The 22,125-nt window shown below is 47.6% G+C and overlaps 1 protein-coding gene and 2 pseudogenes across 2 annotated transcripts in view; 2 read left to right on the plus strand and 1 right to left on the minus strand.

The window, feature by feature from the left end:
* The window catches only part of LOC148010044 (AP-1 complex subunit sigma-1), a 50,893-nt gene that overhangs the window by 7,205 nt on the left and 21,563 nt on the right, over positions 1–22,125 (plus strand). The window lies entirely within an intron of this gene.
* LOC148010045 (uncharacterized) lies at positions 1,822–12,685 on the minus strand (annotated as a pseudogene).
* LOC148010046 (uncharacterized) lies at positions 13,436–15,158 on the plus strand (annotated as a pseudogene).

Below are 22,125 nucleotides of genomic sequence, written 5' to 3' on the forward strand. Positions count from 1 at the left end.
TTTGCTTGGAGGATGTTTAAATCACTTTATTTTTTGCTTGTTTAGGAAATGAGAGAGAAAGAGAGATAGAGAGGGAGAGGGAGAAAAAGAGAAAGAGAGGGAGAGGGAGAGGGAGGGGAAGGAAATGAGAGAGGGAGAGAATGAAAATGAGAGGGAGAGGGAGAGGGTGAGAGAAAGAGAGAAATTTGACATGGGGTGGCCCCTTGACTCCCGTTGGTCAGTGCCAAATTTTTGCCATTCCAATTTACCCTTGCTACATAAGCTGCTTGCAAGCGTGACTCTACTCCTTCTGCTTGGGTAATAACAGTGTCAATTCGACCAAAGCGACACTACTCAACTGCTGCACGTGGATGTTGAAATCTAATCCATGTAGGAAATATTGCAACTATGCAACTAGTGGAATGGGAATATAAGTATCAAGTTTGTGAAGAACTTGCTTTAGTTTCTTGGCATAGGCATGTACATTCTCATTTGGTCCCTAGCATGCTACATTCAAGACATGTAACCAATATTGTCCACCCCTCTCAGGGTAAAACTCTCTACCGAAGGGTGTGAAGAACAAGTTAATGCTAGTTATGGTTTCGGCTTCTAGACTGTGATATTGGAGAAGATCAGCGATGTGGCATATCGGCTGAAATTACCTCCATATTGGCGGATACACAATGCCTTTTGTGTGAGCTTGCTTGGACCTTTTCATGGAGATGTGCCAGAGGATGTATCTGCTGAAATTCAACTTGAGGTTAAGGAGCTAGATGAGATTTTGGTACCTGAGTAGATTTAGCACACAAGGAAAGAAAGGTCAAAGGTAAAGTTTCCAAGAGGTACGTGGTGAAGTTTTAGAATTATTCACCAATGGATGCCAAATGGATGGAAGAGGATGACTTGGCAGACCATCCTCAGTTGTTGCAGCTTTACCTATATGCCTTTCAGTTAGAGCCGACTTTAGTTCGGGCTCCGGTCAGGTTCAGTAGAGCAAGGGTTCGGAGTATTGCCTGATGGCCAAGGGGGAGATAGTACTTCCACTCCTCCAGTTATGGACAGCTCTCGTATGTAGTGGATCTCGGATGTATTCAGCATACATTCAGGGTACTGTAGTTGAACAATATGTTTGCGAGGAGATCACTATTGAGTGTACTAGTCACTATGTTTGGTATGCAAATCGGTATGGTTTTCACTGCAGCTTTGAAACTGTACATTTGCATCCGTTATGCTCGATGTGTAATCAGTTATGCTTGGTATGGCATTGGTTATGCTTGATGTAGCATCAGTTAATGATCATCAAGGGCTGATTATCGAATGTTGGTTTTCAGCGTATGATCATTAATATTCAGTGGTATTCAGCTCAGTTTTTGATCAGCTTGAGAACCGTTTATGGTCACTTTTTGGATCAGTTTTAGCATTGATTGCTGGTCAGGTTTTGCAATGAGTTTGTGATCAGCTTGGGGTCACATTTGCCGCAGTTTGTGATCAGTTCTCAGATCAGCAAGTGATTAGTGTATGATCAGATTATGCTTAGTTTTCAATGGTTTACATCTAGTTCCATGGACAACAGCATATGTTATGATCATCAAATAGAAGAAAATAGAGCATCATATTAGGAAATCCAAACGACTCATGACCACTCGTCACTCAAGAGTCAAGAGCCGAGGCTCAAACTACAATGACAAATGTACATAGAAGATGGGAGGAGAGTGTAAATACTAAAGCCAAAAATAAATGCAAAATGTCAAAATGCCACATGACATAATGGCAAATGCTAAGTATGAGGGTAAATCGTAAGACTCAAGAGTCTAGAGTGCTCTAGAGAGTCGAGAGTCGAGACTAAGTAGTGGGTCGGACAGTGGGATGAAGCAGAATCTCCACGGACTCTGTGAAGTCCTCGATAGCCTGTGGCTCCTCCTCACCTATGCCCTCAAGGTCCTCCAAAATCTCAGCTGTGTGAAGTGGGTCAATCTCTAGATATTGTTGTGCCTGTCCCATTTGGTGAATGAATCTGCTTTCTTCACCATGCCTTTGCAAAGCATTCGCAAGTTGGAACTCACAAAGACCAAATCATTGGCACGATGCACTCCAAGGCAGTTCCTCTTCTTAGAGGCGATGTGGCTATACACTAACCAAAGTTGCTCCAAGCAACTGGAGCTACAACACTGTGAGAGAATGCGGATGGCAAATCGTTGCAACTCTGGACCATCTGCACCATAATCCTCCCACCAAAGTGCTGATCCGATCTTGAAGTGATTCGTCTGTGCATCTGGCAATCCATAACTACCCCTCTTCTCACGATATAATTGCAATTGATCTCTGATTTTGCGCTTGATACCTGCGTCTGGCACTAGACGATCCAAGATAATCCTGAAGCCATTGCTTAACCTCTCTGTCCTTTTCCTGCTTGCAACCTTGAAATTCGGAATCCACCATGTAGGCTGCTGCATGGAGAGGGGAGTAGTAGGCATCCCACCTTGTCACACACATGGATTTGATCTCATCGTAGTCCTCATCAGGAACATAAACCTTGAGGTGCTCTATCATCCAATCCATGGCCTCATATACCTTGTCGATGCATGGCAACATGCCATCGACAACCCTCAAGAGGTCCATGATTGGTTTGATCATGGTGTCAATGCGCTTTACACTTTTCCATCATGCCGTGTCATTTGCTCGTGCTTTGTACTCTTGCCCCCTTGCTGTGGAAGCCTTTGGCATGCTAGAAAACTCATCACTAAGGAAGAGTCCCCGTAATGCCCCGCTACATGTGGACAAGCGGCCTAACATGAGAAAGTTGAAAGCAAACCGTGTCTCTGAATATTTGAGGAGGGAGAGGTTTGACCTCTTGGTAAAGTCATGACAAATCCTCCCATGATTGAGGATAAAGGTGACAATTTTGTTGGCTTCATCCATGACAAGAGCTATCCATGGTAGGGCCCTCTTTGATGAGATTGTTAAGACAATGGGCCATGCAAAAAGAGACGGTGATTTGAGGATATGTGGCTTGAAGTATATTCCCTGCTGCTCGATTTGCCAGTTCGCCATCTGCACAAATGGTCACCACATTCTCTGCTCCCATGGTTTCTAAAGCTGTTGCCCACTCTGCAGCAAGCACATTGGCGGACTTCCCGGAGAGCCGGAGGCGTCATGTGAGTCGACAAAATACATCTCTCCACGAGAGTAGGCCACCACTCCATGAATAGACCGCTTGCGGGTGTCACTCCATCCATCCACTAGAAGTGTGACACCATTATTGGCCCATAGCTCCTTCATATTTGCCGCAACAGCCTCAACACTTCTCTTCTCCTTTTCGAGAAGGGTGGTGCGAAGGGTTTCCGAAGAGGGGGGAACATAGGAAGAACCATATTCCCCAATCTTCGTAACTATGGCTCTAAAGTATGGAGACCTATTCAATGTTCATAAATCAAAGAGAGCATGTTAAGAATCAATATGATGATAAATAATAATGTTAAATGAACATAACAATTTATCATTTCTCACTTGACACTAGAAACTCATTGAGCTGCACGGAAAGCAATGTGTGTTAGCAGAGTATTTGTCAGCTCATGTGTGAGTCTGAGCTTGATCTGGGCTGGGCATTTTTATTAGGTATTTTAGGTATTTTCCTGGTGTGGCATTTTATGCCAGTGGAGCATTTTATGCACCAGTCGGCCAGCATTAATGCTGTCCGACCAGCATTATTGCTCCCCTCTTTTTCAGCCTATTTATACTCAGTGGCTCCTCCTCAGTCAGTCACTTCACTTCACCATCTGCAGACTTTGTGGAGAGAGGAGCCAGTGCCAGTGCCCACGCAGCTAGTGACTCACTATTGTATGCGACTGTCTCGTGTTCAGATATATGGATTCCATTTCCCGTGCATACATCTGAGTTCTCATCTGTATCGTGTTCTTTTCTTTTCTCTTTTTGTCTTGTGTTTCAGCAGTTTATTTCAGCACATGTTTATGCTTCCACCGCTACTCCACTTCTGACATGGTATCAGTTTTTAGGATGTGTGTTTCTGCTGTGTTTTATTGCTGATTTCAGGACTGTTTTGTACCCCTGCTGATCAGACGACTGCTGTCGCAGCCAGGCGACCTGTTTTGGGGCTGTTTTCAGCCTGCGTTTTTTGCAGTTTTGCCATCGCCTGCTGCCTATGCACCCTCTACTGCCTGCGTTTTTCATCTGCAGCTGCTGGCGACAGTTTTCTACCTGTTTTTCTCCAGTTTACAGTCTGCGTTTTGCTGATTCAGCATCTCTCGTGGCTGGGTGACTGTTAATTCAGGCCGTTTTTGCTGTTTTTGGCAGTTTTTGACTGATTTTTTGACTTTCTACCGCAGATTTTGTCTTCTATTGATCAAATTTTGGGTTATATTGCATGTGAACTCTCATTTTCTGCAGTTTGTGCTTGTGTTTTGGCTGTGTTTCCTCTCTAAATTCCATCTCTTTTCTACTTCTCTTCTTATCCTCTCCATATGGCCCCTCCGTGCACTTCCACTGATGATAAGTTACATGGACCTGATTATCTCACATGGAGTGCTATCATGAAAGCTTGGTTTGTGCAGAAGCGGTTATGGTACATCGTCTGTGGAGCTATTGCTCGACCTCTCCGTCCTTTTCCTCTTCCTGAAGACTTTGATGAGGACAACCATGAGGAAGCGGTGCTCACATGGGACTCGGACGATGCCTGTGCTTACTCGGCGTTGCTTCGGTGTATTTCTAAAGCGGTCTTACCGGCGGTTACCTCCTGTAGGACATCTCCTGAAGTATGCCAGAAGTTGCAGCAGATGTACGAGGCACCTTCCACCATGCAGGCAGTCACACTTTATGGCCAGCTCCAGCAGATGAAGTTTGAGCCGAAAGATACTATTCAGTCTTTTCTTCTTCGTGTTACGCAGGTACAGGACCAGCTTCGGCACATGCAATCTGCTCTTCCCGAGGTGCATCTCGTCGGGACGGTCCTCTACAAGCCCCCCGGAGTTTGATGGAGTGGCCAATGCTTTGCGGGCGCAGACATGATCGACTCCTGTCAGTTTTACACATATGACCTCGATGCTTCTTGAGCATGAGACATCCTTGAGATTACAGGGGCGGCTTCCGGCACATTATGGAGGCGAGGCTTATGTAGCTTCAGAGAGGGGTGACGGGAAGAAGAAGTCGAAGGCCCAGTGTTACCACTGTGGCAAGAAGGGACATTTGCGGAAGGACTGTAAGACGTTAGCGGCTTCCAGGAAGGAGGAGCAGAAGATGAAGCGGGATGTTGACTCTACCGATGAGTCCTCTCCTTCATCAAACTCCGACTCCGATCCTCCGACCAAGGTGAAGTCCAAGGCGCGGAAGGGATCCTCTTCTTCGGATCGCGGGAAGGGCTTGGTGGCCCCTTCCTCGGCTGCTTTCTAGTGGTGGTGATGAGGTCATCCCTCACGACTCTCTTGTGCCAGAGAGGGAGTGTGAGCGGGTGTTCAGATGGGGCAGCCGCGCCTCATCTATACTTTTATACAGATGCACAGGTTCCAGAGAGGGACGTCCCTGACGCATCGACTTCAGTCTGGCGGAATCAAATCCTGGAGCTGGGATTGGCATCCAGGTTCATGATGAGTTGGTTATCTGACAGAGAGCGGTAGGCTTTCGTCTGGAGCTCACATGAGGGGACACTTTGGCGGTCTGGCCAAAGGCGGGGAATCCATGGTCACCTATGTTCAGGGGCATTTTTGACAGGATGGTCTTGTATGCTCCTGCGAGACATTGATGAAGGACACAGAGACATTCTATGATTTTCTCTATTTTCAGGTGTTTGGTACGATCGACATCGACATTAGGTTCTCTCCGAGGCACCTTGGTGGTGGCTTGATCACCCACTGCTTGGGTATCCATGGTTCTACTTGGTGGTTCTATGTTGTATAGTTTCTGATCCCTTTTCATTGTCCTATTGTATTGTATCAGATCACCCATGATTTGAGAGAGGGTGTTAGCAGAGTATTTGTCAGCTCATGTGTGAGTCTGAGCTTGATCTGGGCTGGGCATTTTTATTAGGTATTTTAGGTATTTTCCTGGTGTGGCATTTTATGCCAGTGGAGCATTTTATGCACCAGTCGGCCAGCATTAATGCTGTCCGACCAGCATTATTGTTCCCCACTTTTTCAGCCTATTTATACTCAGTGGCTCCTCCTCAGTCAGTCACTTCACTTCACCATCTGCAGACTCTGTGGAGAGAGGAGCCAGTGCCAGTGCCCACGCAGCCAGTGACTCACTGTTATATGCGACTGTCTCGTGTTCAGATATATGGATTCCATTTCCCGTGCATACATCTGAGTTCTCATCTATATCATGTTCTTTTCTTTTCTCTTTTTGTCTTGTGTTTCAGCAGTTTATTTCAGCACATGTTTATGCTTCCACCGCTGCTCCACTTCTGACAATGTGATCATGAAAGAAGAAACGAGCCATGGCCATGTCCGTCTCTTCTTTCAAGCGAGGATTCCAATTTTCCTCGAGGGTACTTTGGTGTGAAGGGTGTGAGAGTGCGCAATGGCGTGCAAGGTCAAAGCATTAGCTAAAGAGCAAAGATGAGCTGAGAGTTAGAGGAAGAGTGAACGCAGAGATAGGTGTACCGATGTGATGGTACACAAAGAATAAAAAGAATGTATTTATATGTTAGGGTACATTAAGGGTGTGTTCACACCCGTAAGTCTTTTTACACGGAGACGAAGGGACTTTACACCCAACAACCTTCCACTTAAAGCCCCGAAGTGGTACGTTTAAGCTAACCAACTCCCACTAAACAAATGCAATGCGTATGTTGAGCCTTTGCAAGAGACTTAGTGAGAACATCTCCAGGGTTATCTTGGGTTTTGACCTTAGTCAGTGTAACAATACCATCATCCAAGACCTGTCGAATAAAGTGATACTGAACATCTATGTGTTTGGTACGTGCATGGAACATGGCATTCTTAGCTAGACATACTGCACTCTGGCTATCACAACCAAGCACTGGTGTACGTGAAGAAAGACCAAAATTGTTGACTAGACAGCTAAGCCAAATAGCTTCCTTAGAAGCTTCTGTGGCTGAAATATATTCAGCCTCTGTAGTACTTAGTGCCACAATTTTTTGCAATCGTGAACACCAAGAGATAGCCCCACCAGCCAAAGTAAAAACATACCCACTGGTAGATTTCCGTCAAGATCCCCTGCCATGTCTGAATCACAAAATCCCTACAACTCTAGTGTACCCTTTCCATAGCATATACACTTTTCTTGTGTACCTTTCAAGTATTTGAAGATACATTTCACAGCTTCCCAATGTGGCTTGCCAAGGTTAGACATAAATTTGCTAACAACTCCCACTACATGAGCAATGTCAGGGCGAGTTGCGACCATGGCATACATCAAAGATCCACAAGCTGATACATAAGGTATACCCTTAATGGCACTAGCAGCTGCATCATCCTTAGGGCAATCAGCTTTGCTAAGCTTTGTATGTGGCGGTAAAGGCACACCAAGAGGCTTAGCATCTGCCATATTAAACCTGTCAAGTACTTTGCTGATGTACTTGTCCTGTGAGAGAAACAACAAATGCTGCCCTCAGTCTCTTTTAATGTGTATGCCCAAAATGTGTTCAGCTGCTCCCAAATCTTTCATAGAGAAGGCTGAACTTAGCTGCCTTTTAAGAGCATTCAAAATACTCTTATGCTGTCCTGCAATCAGCATGTCATCCACATATAAAACCAGCACAATAAGGCTGCCATCATTAGCTTTTTTAGTGTATAAGGAGTGATCTGCATGACTGCGTTTAAATCCATGGCTGAGCATAAAGGTATCAAATTTTTTGTACCATTGTCTAGGGGCTTGTTTCAGCCCATATAAGCTGCATTTCAGCTTATAAACCAAATGCTCTTTTCTTGGAATAGCAAATCATTCTGGCTGTTTCATGTACAGCTCTTTATCCAAGTTACCACGAAGAAAAGCAGTCTTCACATCCATCTGATCCAACTCTAAATCCAAGGATGAAATGAGAGCAAACAAAACACGGAGCGTAGTCATCTTCACCACTGGTGAAAAGACCTCCTGGAAGTCGATGCCTTCCTTTTGTGTATAGCCCTTAGCAACCAGCCGTGCCTTATACTTGGGCTTCCCATCAATACATTTCACTTTGTAAACCCATTTATTAGGAATAGCTTTCCTATCCTTGGGTAAAGGTACAAGCTCCCATGTGTTATTTGTGAGAGTGCGCAATGGAAGAAGAACACGAACACAGAGGAGGAGAGAGACAACAGAAAATGAAGGAAGAAAATCTGCACTGACTGTAATGAATGCTGAATACAAAACTGTGGACTGATCAGTCCCTGCACGCAGCCCGAAGCGTCAGTGAGGGCACCAGATCAGGCTGATGATGACGGCAGCACCAAAGACAGAGGAAGATGACGGAGTCGGAGTGTACACCTGCCAAAGAAGGAGGGAAGATGATAATACAACTGACTGGCAAGTGGGAAATGGCTATAAATAGCCAAAAAACCCAAAAACTGGACGACCTGAAATTTGAGGCCATAAATATGTCCGACCAGCATTTAATGCTGATCCGACCAGCATTTAATGCTGGTAAAAATGCCAGGAATGCTCAGAAAAATCCCGGAAAGGGTGGACAATGTCCGGCAGGTGAGGCAGGCTGAAGAATGCAGAAACTGCCCCAGGAAATGCACATAAAATCCCGACTGGAGGAGAAAATGCACTGAAATGCAATAAACTGAGTGCTCTAGAATGAGCTACCTCCTCCGTCAAAACAAGTGATAGACAAGTCAGAGCTCCTAAAGTTCTCGTCTGACTCAGACTGAGGCTCACAGGTAGGAGATGACAAGGCATGACAAACATGACTGCTAACACCCCCTCTCAGATCCTGGATGTGGCTGAAGGCCAAGGGAGAAATGGATCTTGGGGTGGCAAGAGGAATGCCAAGGTCGATGAAGTCCGTCGATGTAGACTGCGGCTGAAGAAGCTCCTCACGATCCTGGGAATCCCCCTCTAAAACACTAGGGGCCAGGGAATCCACAGCCGCATCACCGAGATCGTCCCCCTCGGAAAGGGATGGGGGGTACGAGGGAACCAACGGAGGAGAAGGTGGGGGATGGGAAGAAACCTGTGGAATAGAAGGTGCACAAGCGGGAACAGGTGTAGCAATAGAATGCCTCGGAGGACCCTGCATCAAAGAAGGGGAATGGAGCCTGTAAAGCCCGCGCTCCTGCCAACGTGTAGATAAGACAGCTCCTGTAAAAGAATCCTCAATAACAACGGCATGCTCGGTGAAGATCACTCGTGTGCCAAGCCTCGTAAGACCATAAACTGAGAGGAGGGGAAGGCCCAAATCTGGAACATGTAGGGCTTGTGAAAAGGAGCTCGAAGGTCGGTCGGTGAACAAAGGCAATGTGCCAACACCACTAATAGGCACCGATAAAATGTCACTAACAGTGACTGAACCCTCTGATGGACGGAGATCTTGTAACAAATCACCTCGGGGAGTCATATGACTCGAAGCACCACTGTCCACTAACCAAGGCTGCGCAGAAGACACTGCAGCCACGGAAGAAGGATCCTCCTCCAAAGCATGGATATGAAGGAACACTGACTCATGGGTAACAGCTGGTGTAGAGGTAGAAGAAGGCTCCGATGTAGATCCACCCTTCGCTCCCGGACGAAGGTGAGGGTACTTCTTCCAGCATTTCTCCTCGGGATGTGTCCCTTTCCCACAGTGTGGGCACTTCGGTCTCTCTGAATCTAAGTCAGAGCCTGAAGAACTGTCCTTCTGCTTAGCCTTTGACTTCGTCTTCTTCTTCTTCTGTCCTCCCGAACCTGCAACAAAGAATCTAGTGGAGTCGGATCCACTAGCACTGACCTCTCTGAGTCGCTCGTCATGCTCCAAGACAAGCGGGGATAGCTCCTCCCATAGAAGCTTCTCACGGGTCCTCGATGTAAGAAGGCTGGTGTAGAAGACATCAAACCGAGGCGATGGCAGCTGAGTCAAAAGAATCATAGCCATGTCTTCAGAAGATATCGTTTGACCGAGGGATGCAAGCTCATCCCTCATATCCTGTAATCTGTTGATGTGGTCCTTCATGGAAGGACTATCATCAATAGCGAGCATCCACAACTTCTTTTCGAGAGATATCCGGTGGGCAAACGTCTTCTGTTGATAGAGAGACGCGAGCTTTCTCCATACGTTTGCTGCAGTCTTCAACCTATGAACATGAACAAGGACAAAATCCTGCAAACTCAGAAAGAGGAAAGATCTGACTCTAGAATTAAGCCGATCCCATAAGGCTGCACGATCCATAGATGTCCCATCTGCGGGATCCACCTTAGGCCGGGGAATAGGAACATAAACAAGCTCCCAAAGATTGAAGGAGTCCAAGATACACTCCACCTTGCAGGACCATAGAGAAAAGTTGAAGCCATCCAACCGGTCCTCTTTGGGCAGCTGAGGAAGTACGGGTACCTGCACAGGGGGTACCAAAGGCTGCATCTTCGGCCCACTGGAAGGGGGTCGCCGAGATACATGAATAGAAGGGGGACGGGAGAGAGGAATAGACTCCGGACGACGGTCCTCGTGATAAAAATCACGCCTCCGTTCAGATGAGTGTCGAGACAAAAGCTCGTCATCTGAGTCATCAAAGCCTGTAAACTGATGAGAAGACATCTTCCAATCTGCAAAACACCAAACACTAAAGAAAACTGTGCCGAAGCCGAAGTAGGACCAGCAGTTTGGTCACCAACCACCAAAACACAGGCTGTAATAGCCTACAAACACGTGGAGCTGCAAAACGCAAAGGTAGCTGATGAAGATCACCAGAACAGAAGCCGCCAGCACCAAAACGCAGCCTGGGAGTGGGTTGCCAGCAGGAGATGAGCCGCCAAGAGTGGAAACGACCACCAGATCAGGAAAACGCAGCCTGATGATGTGTCGCCCAGCTGAAGGAGGGGCCGCCTGATGGTAAACGCAGGCAGGAGGGATCGTTTGATGACGTGGGAGCCTCGGGAGTAGTCGTCTGCGGCAAACGCAAGAAGAATGGCCACCTGGTGGGGTTGCTTGGGCATGAGGCGACAGCAGCAGAAGAGGGGTGAGGTATCTCTCCACAAGGTTAGGTCCTCCGTGCTCTCAGTCAGGCGATGATACCATGTGAGAGTGCGCAACGGAAGAAGAACACGAACACAGAGGAGGAGAGAGAGACAGCAGAAAATGAAGGAAGAAAATCTGCACTGACTGTAATGAATGCTGAATACAAAACTGTGGACTGATCAGTCCGTGCACGCAGCCCGAAGCGTCAGTGAGGGCACCAGATCAGGCTGATGATGACGGCAGCACCGAAGACGGAGGAAGATGACGGAGTCAGAGTGTGCACCTGCCAAAGAAGGAGGGAAGATGATAATACAACTGACTGGCAAGTGGGAAATGGCTATAAATAGCCAAAAAATCCAAAAACTGGCCGACCTGAAATTTGAGGCCATAAATATGTCCGACCAGCATTTAATGCTGATCCGACCAGCATTTAATGCTGGTAAAAATGCCAGGAATGCTCAGAAAAATCCCGGAAAGGGTGGACAATGTCCGGCAGGTGAGGCAAGCTGAAGAATGCAGAAACTGCCCCGGGAAATGCACATAAAATCCCGACTGGAGGAGAAAATGCACTGAAATGGAATAAACTGAGTGCTCTAGAATGAGCTACCTCCTCCGTCAAAACAAGTGATAGACAAGTCAGAGCTCCTAAAGTCCTCGTCTGACTCAGACTGAGGCTCACAGGCAGGAGATGACAAGGCATGACAAACATGACTGCTAACATTATTTGCATATAGAGACTTCATCTCTTCTTGCATAGCAAGCTCCCACTTTCTCTTGCTTTCACATGACTGTGCCTCTTTAAATGTCAAAGGCTCACCCTCATCAGTCAACAAAATGCAATCCAAAGATGGCCGAAACCTCTGTGGCTGCCTTTTGACACGTGTAGACCGTCTTACCCAATGATCTGTATTATTAGGCAGTGGACCTACATCCTGAGGAATGTGCACACCATCACTAGGTGGCTGATTTTCAGCATTTTCTTGCTGCTGTAATCTGTTTTCAGCATGTTCTTCTTGCTGTCCTATTTCATTGTGTGCATCTATTTGCTGTCCATGATCTTCTGGCTGTAGCACAATAGGTTGCTGCTCATTTTCAGCATCAAAGGGGACAGAATTTTCAGCTAATGGCTGCTGAATGGCTGGCTGTTCATACTGAAATTTGACCACACTTCAATTACCACACTGGATGCAACATTTGCCTTTGCAACTTCTTTTGAGGAAGAGTTGTCATCATCTTTCTTATCATCTTTCTTTTTCTTACCCTACTGTTTCTTTCTTTCTTGCTCTTTCTTGAAGTACCGGCAATTGGGCTTTTTATGCCCTTTACGCCCACACTGATAGCATTTGACATCCTGTTGTTTCATAGTTGCATGAAACGTCGTTTCTGGCCCTCAGAAACGGCGTACCGTTTTTGCTACGCAGAAACACCGTTTCTGACCTGCCCGCTTTTTTTAAACTTTTCAATGCATTCTTTTTAGGCATTTTTAGGCGATTTTGCCCTACGTTTTTGAGCTGGGAGCCCCCACGTGAAAAAACGAGAGCCCCAATTTGAAAATTGCTGCAGCCTGCGCATGCTCGTTTCTTGAATGCTGCCGGCAGCCATGGACTTTGCACACACCTGCGTTTTGGCGTGCTCTCTCTCTCTTGAGTCCCTCCCGAGCTCTAGCCTCTGTCTCTCTCTATCTAGGCTCACATACACACAATGCACACACAATCATGGGCATTGGAGTTTGGGCCTTGGCACTTGCAAGTTGCTCTCTCTCTCTCTCTCTCACGCGCGTGCGTGACGCAGCAAACTCAGGATTCGGGAATAATCAACATGCCAAAGGATCAAGCATGGAGTCATGTCACAGTGCTTCAAGCTTACGGAGGTGGTGGTGGCTCCAAGAGGTGGCAATGCAATTATTGCGGCATTCAAAGAGGAGGGGCAGCCACAAGGATCAAAGATCATCTTGCCCATGTGTCCAATAAAGACATAAGTCCATGTGAACATGTGCCTGCTGATGTTAAGGCTTCCATGGAGCATTGGAGGCTCAGCCGCTTGGCTCTTACCGGTGCATCTAGTACAGGAGAGAGAAACCATGGAGATGATGAAATTTCAACAACAGGAGGTCCTATAAAGAGGAGTAGAGGAGCTTCAGAGTATGACACAATGAGTGGTGCACATACAGGGGGTTCTACTGGTGGAGCACGCGGGACACCTCGGGCAACAAAAGGTTCATTGCAGGGTGCTAGTATCAAAGCAGGTATTCAAAAGCAAGCCATTGCAGAGCCCACTAGAGAGCTCACTTGATTATTCATTCAGTGTGCCATTCCTTTCCATGTCTTGCGCACGCCGAGATGAAAATCAGCCATGAGGACTGTCAGCCGCATTGGATGTGAGTGGGAAGGGCCATCGTATGAGGGTATTCGGACAAGAGAGCTTAAAAATGAGAAAGCCCGCATAGAGGTTCAGTTGCAGCCATTGAAGGCCACTTGGGTGAAGTATGGTTGCACGATCTTGTGTGATGGGTAGTCTGATGTATGTAGACGAAGTGTCTATAACATTCTAGTCTCCTCTTGCAAGGGGACAATGTTCTTGAGGGCCATTGATGCTTCGGCGGTTGGCACAGTGGTCACTGGCTCATATATTTGGCAGCATATACACAAGGCAATCATTTAGATAGGGGCAGATAATGTGGTTCAAGTAGTCACAGACAATGGGTCCAATTGTGTTTCCATGGGTTGCATGCTTGAGGCCGAGTTTCCGAAGATAAGGTGGACCCCATGTGCTTCTCATTCTTTGGACTTGCTTATGGAGGACTTGGAAAAGTTAGATTGGGTTGACATGATTTTTTCAACAGCCAAGTCCATGGTGCATTTTGTCACAAAGCGGTCTAAGGTGCAAAGTATCTACCGTTCACACAGTGAGTTAGAGCTACTCAAGCCCTCAAGCACAAGGTTTGCATATATGTTTATTGTTGTGGAGAGGCTTGTGCGAGTGCGCAAGGACTTGATACGCACAGTGGTGTCCCGAGAGTGGTGTGCTTTGGAGGATAGCCAAGATGCAAAACACATATCTTTCTCACGGATGGTAATGGATCAAGGATGGTGGGAGGAGGCTGAAGCCTTAGTGAAATCAATCTAGCCCATCTATTTTGTATTGTGCATTACTGATATGGAGGGGAGCACCATGGGGCTACTCTATGAGTACATGGATAAGATTGGAGAGGCCTTGGATAACAATACCTGTCTTCATTGTAGAAAGTAAGTGATTTTTATGGTTTATGCAAATATGTATTATCATTTATGGTTTGAAAATATATGTTTATCCACCATAGCTTCAATTGCCCATCTTGAATCCAAGATCGAGGAGCTTCGATGTGTATGGTAAACACGATGGAATTGGTTTCATAGATCAATCCATGCAGTTGCACATGTATTGCATCCCCTATGGCGTAGTGAGGATCAGTCTGCTGATGATGAGCTAGAGAACGGTATTCAGGAGTACTTTGAGAAGTGGGCAGACGGAGATTTGCAGATGGTCACGAGGCTTGAGGATGAGCTTCTCCTGTTTCGTAACCATAGCCTCTCCTTTGGTCGCTCGACAGCCCAGCTTCGAGAGACAGTTGCAGCCTGTGTCTTGGTGGGAGAAATATGGGGCATCTGCACCTACCCTAGTAAGTTCTAGGCTGAGGCTCTAGCTTTTAAGTACTTAGTATTCATACATTGCGCATTAGAAATGTTGTGCAATCTAAAATTTCTTTTCTTGTGGATTGTGACAGAAACGCCTTGCTATTCGAGTTCTTTCACAGGATTGCAGCTCAGGCCCATGTGAAAGAAATTGGAGCACTTGGGCCCTCTTCCATACAAAGAAGAGGAATCGTTTAAGCATAGCTCAGTTGGAGAGGCTGGTCTTTTGTCACTGCAACCTTCGCCTTCTTGAGCACACCTCTACCTCTCCTGAACCTCGCTAGGTGAATGTCGACAAGGTAGACATAGAGAAGGTGAAAGACATACCAAATATTCCTAGTGAGGAGTTGGACATCTACACCATGTTGTATGAGGAGATGTCAGCTCCTGCCCATTGCACATGAGCTTCACGGAGGGCCACTTCGCGACGGGATGGCACTAGCACTTCAGCAGTTGCAGCCTCACCCTCTTCTACTAGCTCTCATTCTGAGTTAGATTCTACTTCTTCTAGTGCATCTGCTAGTGATGCAGAGGCCGAGGATTAGGATGATGAGTAGTTACTCTAGAGTCTAGATTGTTAGCAGTCATGTTTGTCATGCCTTGTCATCTCTTGCCTGTGAGCCTCAGTCTGAGTCAGACGAGGACTTTAGGAGCTCTGACTTGTCTATCACTTGTTTTGACGGAGGAGGTAGCTCATTCTAGAGCACTCAGTTTATTGCATTTCAGTGCATTTTCTCCTCTAGTCGGGATTTTATGTGCATTTCCCGGGGCAGTTTTTGCATTCTTCAGCTTGCCTCACCTGCCGGACATTGTCCACCCTTTCCGGGATTTTTCTGAGCATTCTTGGCATTTTTACCAGCATTAAATGCTGGTCGGATTAGCATTAAATGCTGGTCGGACATATTTATGGCCTCAAATTTCAGGTCAGCCAGTTTTTGGGTTTTTTGGCTATTTATAGCCATTTCCCACTTGCCAGTAAGTTGTATTATCATCTTCCCTCCTTCTTTGGCAGGTGCACACTCTTCCTCCGTCATCTTTCTCCGTCTTCGGTGCTGCCGTCATCATCAGCCTGATCTGGTGCCCTCACTGACGCTTCGGGCTGCGTGCAGGGGCTGATCAGTCCACAGTTTTGTATTCAGCATTCATTACAGTCAGTGCAGATTTTCTTCCTTCATTTTCTGTTGTCTCTCTCTCCTCCTCTGTGTTCGTGTTCTTCCGTTGCGCACTCTCACATGGTATCAGAACCTGACTGAGAGCACGGAGGACCTAACCTTATGGAGAGATACCTCACCCATCTTCTGCTGCTGTCATTCCATCTTCAACTGCCCTGGCGGCCCCTCTAGGTGGCCCTTCTTCCTGTGTTTGCTGCAGACGACTACTCCCGAGGCTGCCACGTCATCAAACGACTCCTCCTGCTTGCGTTTTCCATCAGGCGGCCCCTCTTTCAGCTGGGCGACACATCATCAGGCTGCGTTTTCCTGATTTGGTGGTCGTTTCCACTCTTGGCGGCTCATCTCCTGTTGGCGACCCACTCCCAGGCTGCGTTTTGGTACTGGCGGCTTCTGTTCTGGTGATCTTCATCAGATATCCTTCCATTTTGCAGCTCCAGGTGTTTGTAGGCTATCACAGCCTGTGTTTTGGTGGTTGGTGACCAGACTGCTGGTCCTACTTCGGCTTCGGCACAGTTTTCTTTGGTGTTTGGTGTTTTGCAGATTGGAAGATGTCTTCTCATCAGTTTACTGGCTTTGATGACTCAGATGACGAGCTTTTGTCTCGACACTCATCTGAACGGAGGCGTGATTTCTATCACGAGGATCGTCGTCCGGAGTCTATTCCTCTCTCCCGTCCCCCTTCTATTCATGTATCTCGGCGAGTCCCTTCCAGTGGGCCGAAGATGCAGCCTTTGGTACCCCCTGTACAGGTATCCGTACTTCCTCAGCTGCCCAAAGAGGACCGGTTGGATGGCTCCAACTTTTCTCTATGGTCCTGCAAGGTGGAGTGTATCTTGGACTCCTTCGATCTTTGGGAGCTTGTTTCTGTTCCTATTCCCCGGCCTAAGGTGGATCCCGCAGATGGGACATCTATGGATCGTGCAGCCTTATGGGATCGGCTTAATTCTAGAGCCAGATCTTTCCTCTTTCTGAGTTTGCAGGATTCTGTCCTTATTCATGTTCACAGGTTGAAGACTGTAGCAGACATGTGGAGAAAGCTCGCGTCTCTCTATCAACAGAAGACGTTTGCCCACCGGATATCTCTCGAAAAGAAGTTGCGGATGCTCGCTATTGATGATAGTCCTTCCATGAAGGACCACATCAACAGATTACAGGATATGAGGGATGAGCTTGCATCCCTCAGTCGGACGATATCTTCTGAAGACATGGCTATGATTCTTTTGACTCAGCTGCTATCGCCTCGGTTTGATGTCTTCTACACCAACCTTCTTACATCGAGGACCCGTGAGAAGCTTCTATGGGAGGAGCTATCCCCGCTTGTCTTGGAGCATGACGAGCGACTCAGAGAGGTCAGTGCTAGTGGATCCGACTCCACTCGAGCCTTTGTTGCAGGTCCGGGAGGACAGAAGCAGAAGAAGAAGAAGTCAAAGGCTACGAAGAAGGACAGTTCTTCAGGCTCTAACTCAGATTCAGAGAGACCGAAGTGCCCCCACTATGGGAAAGGGACACATCCCGAGGAGAAATGCTGGAAGAAGTACCCTCACCTTCGTCCGGGAGCGACGGGTGGATCTACATCGGAGCCTTCTTCTACCTCTACACCAGCTGTTACCCATGAGTCAGTGTTCCGTCATATCCATGCTTTGGAGGAGGATTCTTCTTCCGTGGCTGCAGTGTCTTCTGCGCAGCCTTGGTTAGTGGACAGTGGTGCTTCGAGTCATATGACTCCCCGAGGTGATTTGTTATAGGATCTCTGTCCATCGGAGGGTTCAGTCACTGTTGGTGACATTTTATCGGTGCCTATTAGTGGTGTTGGCACATTGCCTTTGTTCACCGACCGACCTTCGAGCTCCTTTTCACAGGCCCTACATGTTCCGGTTTTGGGCCTTCCCCTCCTCTCAGTTTATGGCCTTACGAGGCTTGGCACAGGAGTGATCTTCACCGAGCATGCCGTTGTTATTGAGGATTCTCTGACAGGAGCTGTCTTATCTACAGGTTGGCAGGAGAGCGGGCTTTACAGGCTCCCCCTTCTTTGATGCAGGGTCCTCCGAGGCAGTTTATTGCTACACCCGTTCCCGCTTGTGCACCTTCTATTCCACAGGTTTCTTCCCATCCCCCACCTTCTCCTCCGGTGGTTCCCTCATACCCCCCATCCCTTTCAGAGGGGGACGATCTCGGTGATGCGGCTGTGGATTCCCTGGCCCCTAGTGTTTTAGAGGGGGATTCCCAGGATCGTGAGGAGCTCCTTCAGCAGCAGTCTACATTGACGGACTTCATCGAGCTTGGCATTCCTCTTGCCACCCCAGGATCCGTTTCTCCCTTGGTCTTCAGCCACATCCAGGATCTGAGAGGGGGTGTTAGCAGTCATGTTTGTCATGCCTTGTCATCTCCTGCCTGTGAACCTCAGTCTGAGTCAGACGAGGACTTTAGGAGCTCTGACTTGTCTATCACTTGTTTTGACGGAGGAGGTAGCTCATTCTAGAGCACTCAGTTTATTGCATTTCAGTGCATTTTCTCCTCTAGTCGGGATTTTATTTGCATTTCCCGGGGCAGTTTCTGCATTCTTCGGCTTGCCTCACCTGCCGGACATTGTCCACCCTTTCCGGGATTTTTCTGAGCATTCCTGGCATTTTTACCAGCATTAAATGCTGGTCGGATCAGCATTAAATGCTGGTCGGACATATTTATGGCCTCAAATTTCAGGTCGGCCAGTTTTTGGGTTTTTTGGCTATTTATAGCCATTTCCCACTTGCCAGTCAGTTGTATTATCATCTTCCCTCCTTTGGCAGGTGCACACTCTGACTCCGTCATCTTCCTCCGTCTTTGGTGCTGCCGTCATCATCAGCCTGATCTGGTGCCCTCACTGACGCTTCGGGCTGCGTGCAGGGGCTGATCAGTCCACAGTTTTGTATTCAGCATTCATTACAGTCAGTGCAGATTTTCTTCCTTTATTTTCTGCTGTCTCTCTCTCCTCCTCTGTGTTCGTGTTCTTCTGTTGCGCACTCTCACATAGATTCCAAACACGTTTCAAACATTTCAGCTATGTATGATTGTATCGAGGCTTGAGCCGTAACTCTTTATCTTTTTGGTATTTTGCTTTGATGATCCACTATCCATGCATGATTGCACATGTTCACAGTATCTTGTACTCTTCTTTTTGAAATGATATAGACACACATGGATGGTGGCAAGTGCATGTGTACTATGTAATCTCTCTTGAACTTTAATTTGATTAGTGTTCTCTAATAATTGATTGTTGTGGACTATAGTTAAGAGTCTATGAACTTATGAAGACTCTAGAGGGCTGAGTGGCCCGTGGGAGAAATCAAATGAGATTCATCTTTGCTTTGGATTTGGATGGTCATGTCAGAGATCATAGCCTGTTTTCAGGCAGGCAGCAGCTGCACAGTCCAGCTGCACAGTCGGACTGTGCAGTCGGACTGCCACGTGGCAGTCCGACTGCCTGCAGCTGTTTTTTATCAGGCTGCGCCCTATTTTGGCGCCCCATTCTAAGCAGATTTTCGCCTATTTATTGCTGACGTTTTCAGCAGTCTGTCCATTCATTCTCTGTCGCAGATTACAGACCGGTGCCGTGCAGATCTCTGTCTCTGTTCGCAGATTTCAGACAGCAGACAGTGCAGACTGCAGCAGACTTCGAGGTGGACAGCAGGTCGCATCGTCGAGGTGGAGACACGCAGTCCAGCGCACTGCGCCCGTGTATATCTTTGTATTCAGCATTCTTTATACAGCAGATCTTCAGTGTACACTGTCTCTTTCTCTCCCTTCTCTCTCTGCGTTCTCTCTCTCTCAGTCCTACGCTTCCGCACCGCTGCACTCTGACATGGTATCAGAGCAGTGTTTGAGGGCTGACTGAGCGCAGAATCAACCTGAAGAGGAGTTTCCATCGCGACACAAATTTGCGTTTTTTGCGTTTAAGGGCAGACAGGAGGGCTGCGCCTTGGAACAAGGCTGAAACGAGTGTGGGCGCACAGGAACGGAGTACAGGTGGTGGATTTGCTGCTGCTTACTGCTGTTTGTCGCGGAGAAAGTTTGAGTTTTCAACCTAAAAGTGCAGGTTTTGCTTTTTCATCGCCTCCGGCGGGTGAAGAAGCTTCGGGACGCAGAAGAGCCTTAGCAGGCTGAGTTTACCCAGTCAGAGGGGGCTGCTTTTTGCGTTTGAGAAGGCATTGCAGGTGTAGATGTCTACAGAGATGGACTTGGAGTTCCAGGTGATTATGGACCGGAAGGTGCCTGTCTTACCGGCTCTTCCTACAGATCAGAAGCTCGACGGCGACAACTACCGCATTTGGCGCGTTATGATGTTGGCCATTCTAGAGTCCTATGATTTGGCGGAGTTGGTACAGGAGGAGATTGACCGGCCCTCGGTAAGAGATGAGTTCAAACTCTCTTCCGAAGCTCGTGCGGAGTTGGCCAAGGCCCAGTCTCATTGGGACAAACTGAATGCCAGGATTCGATCCTTTCTCTTTCTATCATGCACTACAGCCGTGATCGCTCACATCGAGCACTTGACGGTGGCTCGTGAGATATGGCTGGAGCTTGATCAAATGTACAATCGGATGACCTTAATGAAGAGGGTTTCTTTGGAGGTACAGATGCGGACTTTGTCCGCAAATAAGTCTTCTTCGCTACGGGAGCACATTAACAAGCTAAGGCAGCTACAGATGCAGGTTCAGAATGCGGGGAAGCCGATCTCCTTCGAAGACATGGCGATCACACTACTGTCCCAGTTGCCGCCACGATTCGGTACATTTTACTCTGCCCTCATTGCTTCTGGGCGAGAGTCTACTCTTCGGTGGGAAGAGTTGGTTCCTATGGTCTTGGACCAAGAGGAACAGTTAAAGGGACAGAATGCTTCCAAGTCGGAGGCGTTGACAGGTCAAGCCTCTCAGAAGAAGGGGAAGGACCAAAAGAAGAAGAAGGGGGATAACAAGTCCAAGAAGGACAAGGAGAAGGACAAGGACAAAGACTCCACATGCCATATTTGTGGAAAGACTGGCCATTGGAAGAAGGATTGCCCTGACAAAGACACGAAGGACACCAAGAAGAAGGAAACCAAGGATTCTGGAGCAGTGGCTGCACCCTCATCAGCTGCATTTCTTCATCTAGCTGTCATTGAGGACGCTTTACCGAATGCTTCTGATGCTGCGATGACGGCCCCCCAGGCTCGAGAGTGGATTGTTGATAGTGGTGCCTCACGGCACATGACTCCTTCATCAGATGGTCTTGCCCAGATGCGACCTTCGCGTGGGCAGGTTCTCATTGGAGACAGCTCTTCAGTCTCTATTGCAGGTCGGGGTAAGATGCAGCTTATTCCGGATGGACGAGGTGGCACCCATACCTCAGAGGTTTTGCATGTACCAGGATTGGGGTACCATCTCCTTTCAGTCCATAAGATTTGCTCCCTTGGTCTTCTAGTGGAGTTTGACAGTTCTACAGTGCGAGTCCTTGATCGTGAATCGAGGAAGGTTCTATCATCTGGATATGAGGAGAACGGCATTTACAAACTGAAGTCTTCCACTGCCCTCTCTACTCTTCTTCTTACCTCACAGTCACAGTCTGAATTATGGCATGCTAGGTTTGGTCACCTGAACTATGACCATCTTCGGAAGGCGTCACGGGGACAGCTTGTTCGAGGGTTGCCGGATATAGTGGTGAGCCAGCAGCCATGTGTCTCCTGCATAAGGGGGAAGCAGTATAGGGATGCCATTCCCCACACCGCTTCGCGGCGGTCTACTTCACCGATGGAGTTAGTATCTACGGATCTATGTGGCCCTATGAGGAATGAGTCCCTGTGTGGGAGCTCGTACTTCATGCTGATCGTGGATGACTATAGCAGGATGACATGGGCCTACTTTTTGGCACTAAAATCAGAAGCTTTCTCGCACTTCAAGGATTGGCTTCTCTTTGAGGAGAACCGATCAGGCCGGAAGTTGAAGACCTTGCTATCCGACAAGGGAGGTGAATTTGTCTCTAATGAATTTGCTTGGTTTTGTGCAGATAGAGGAATTCACCAGGAGTTTGCCAATACGAATACTCCACAAGAAAATGGTATTCTCGAACGGAAGAACCGCAGTGTGATCGAGATGGCGCGCACCATGATGGAGCACCGACAGACCCCCCAGGTTCTGTGGGCCGAGGCTGTGGCTACTGCAGTCCACATCCTTAACCGATCTCCTACTTC

This window comes from Lygodium microphyllum, chromosome 30, assembly GCF_053477565.2.
Source record: "Lygodium microphyllum isolate KBCC chromosome 30, Lygodium_microphyllum_v1.1.10, whole genome shotgun sequence".
Lineage (NCBI taxonomy): Eukaryota > Viridiplantae > Streptophyta > Polypodiopsida > Schizaeales > Lygodiaceae > Lygodium > Lygodium microphyllum.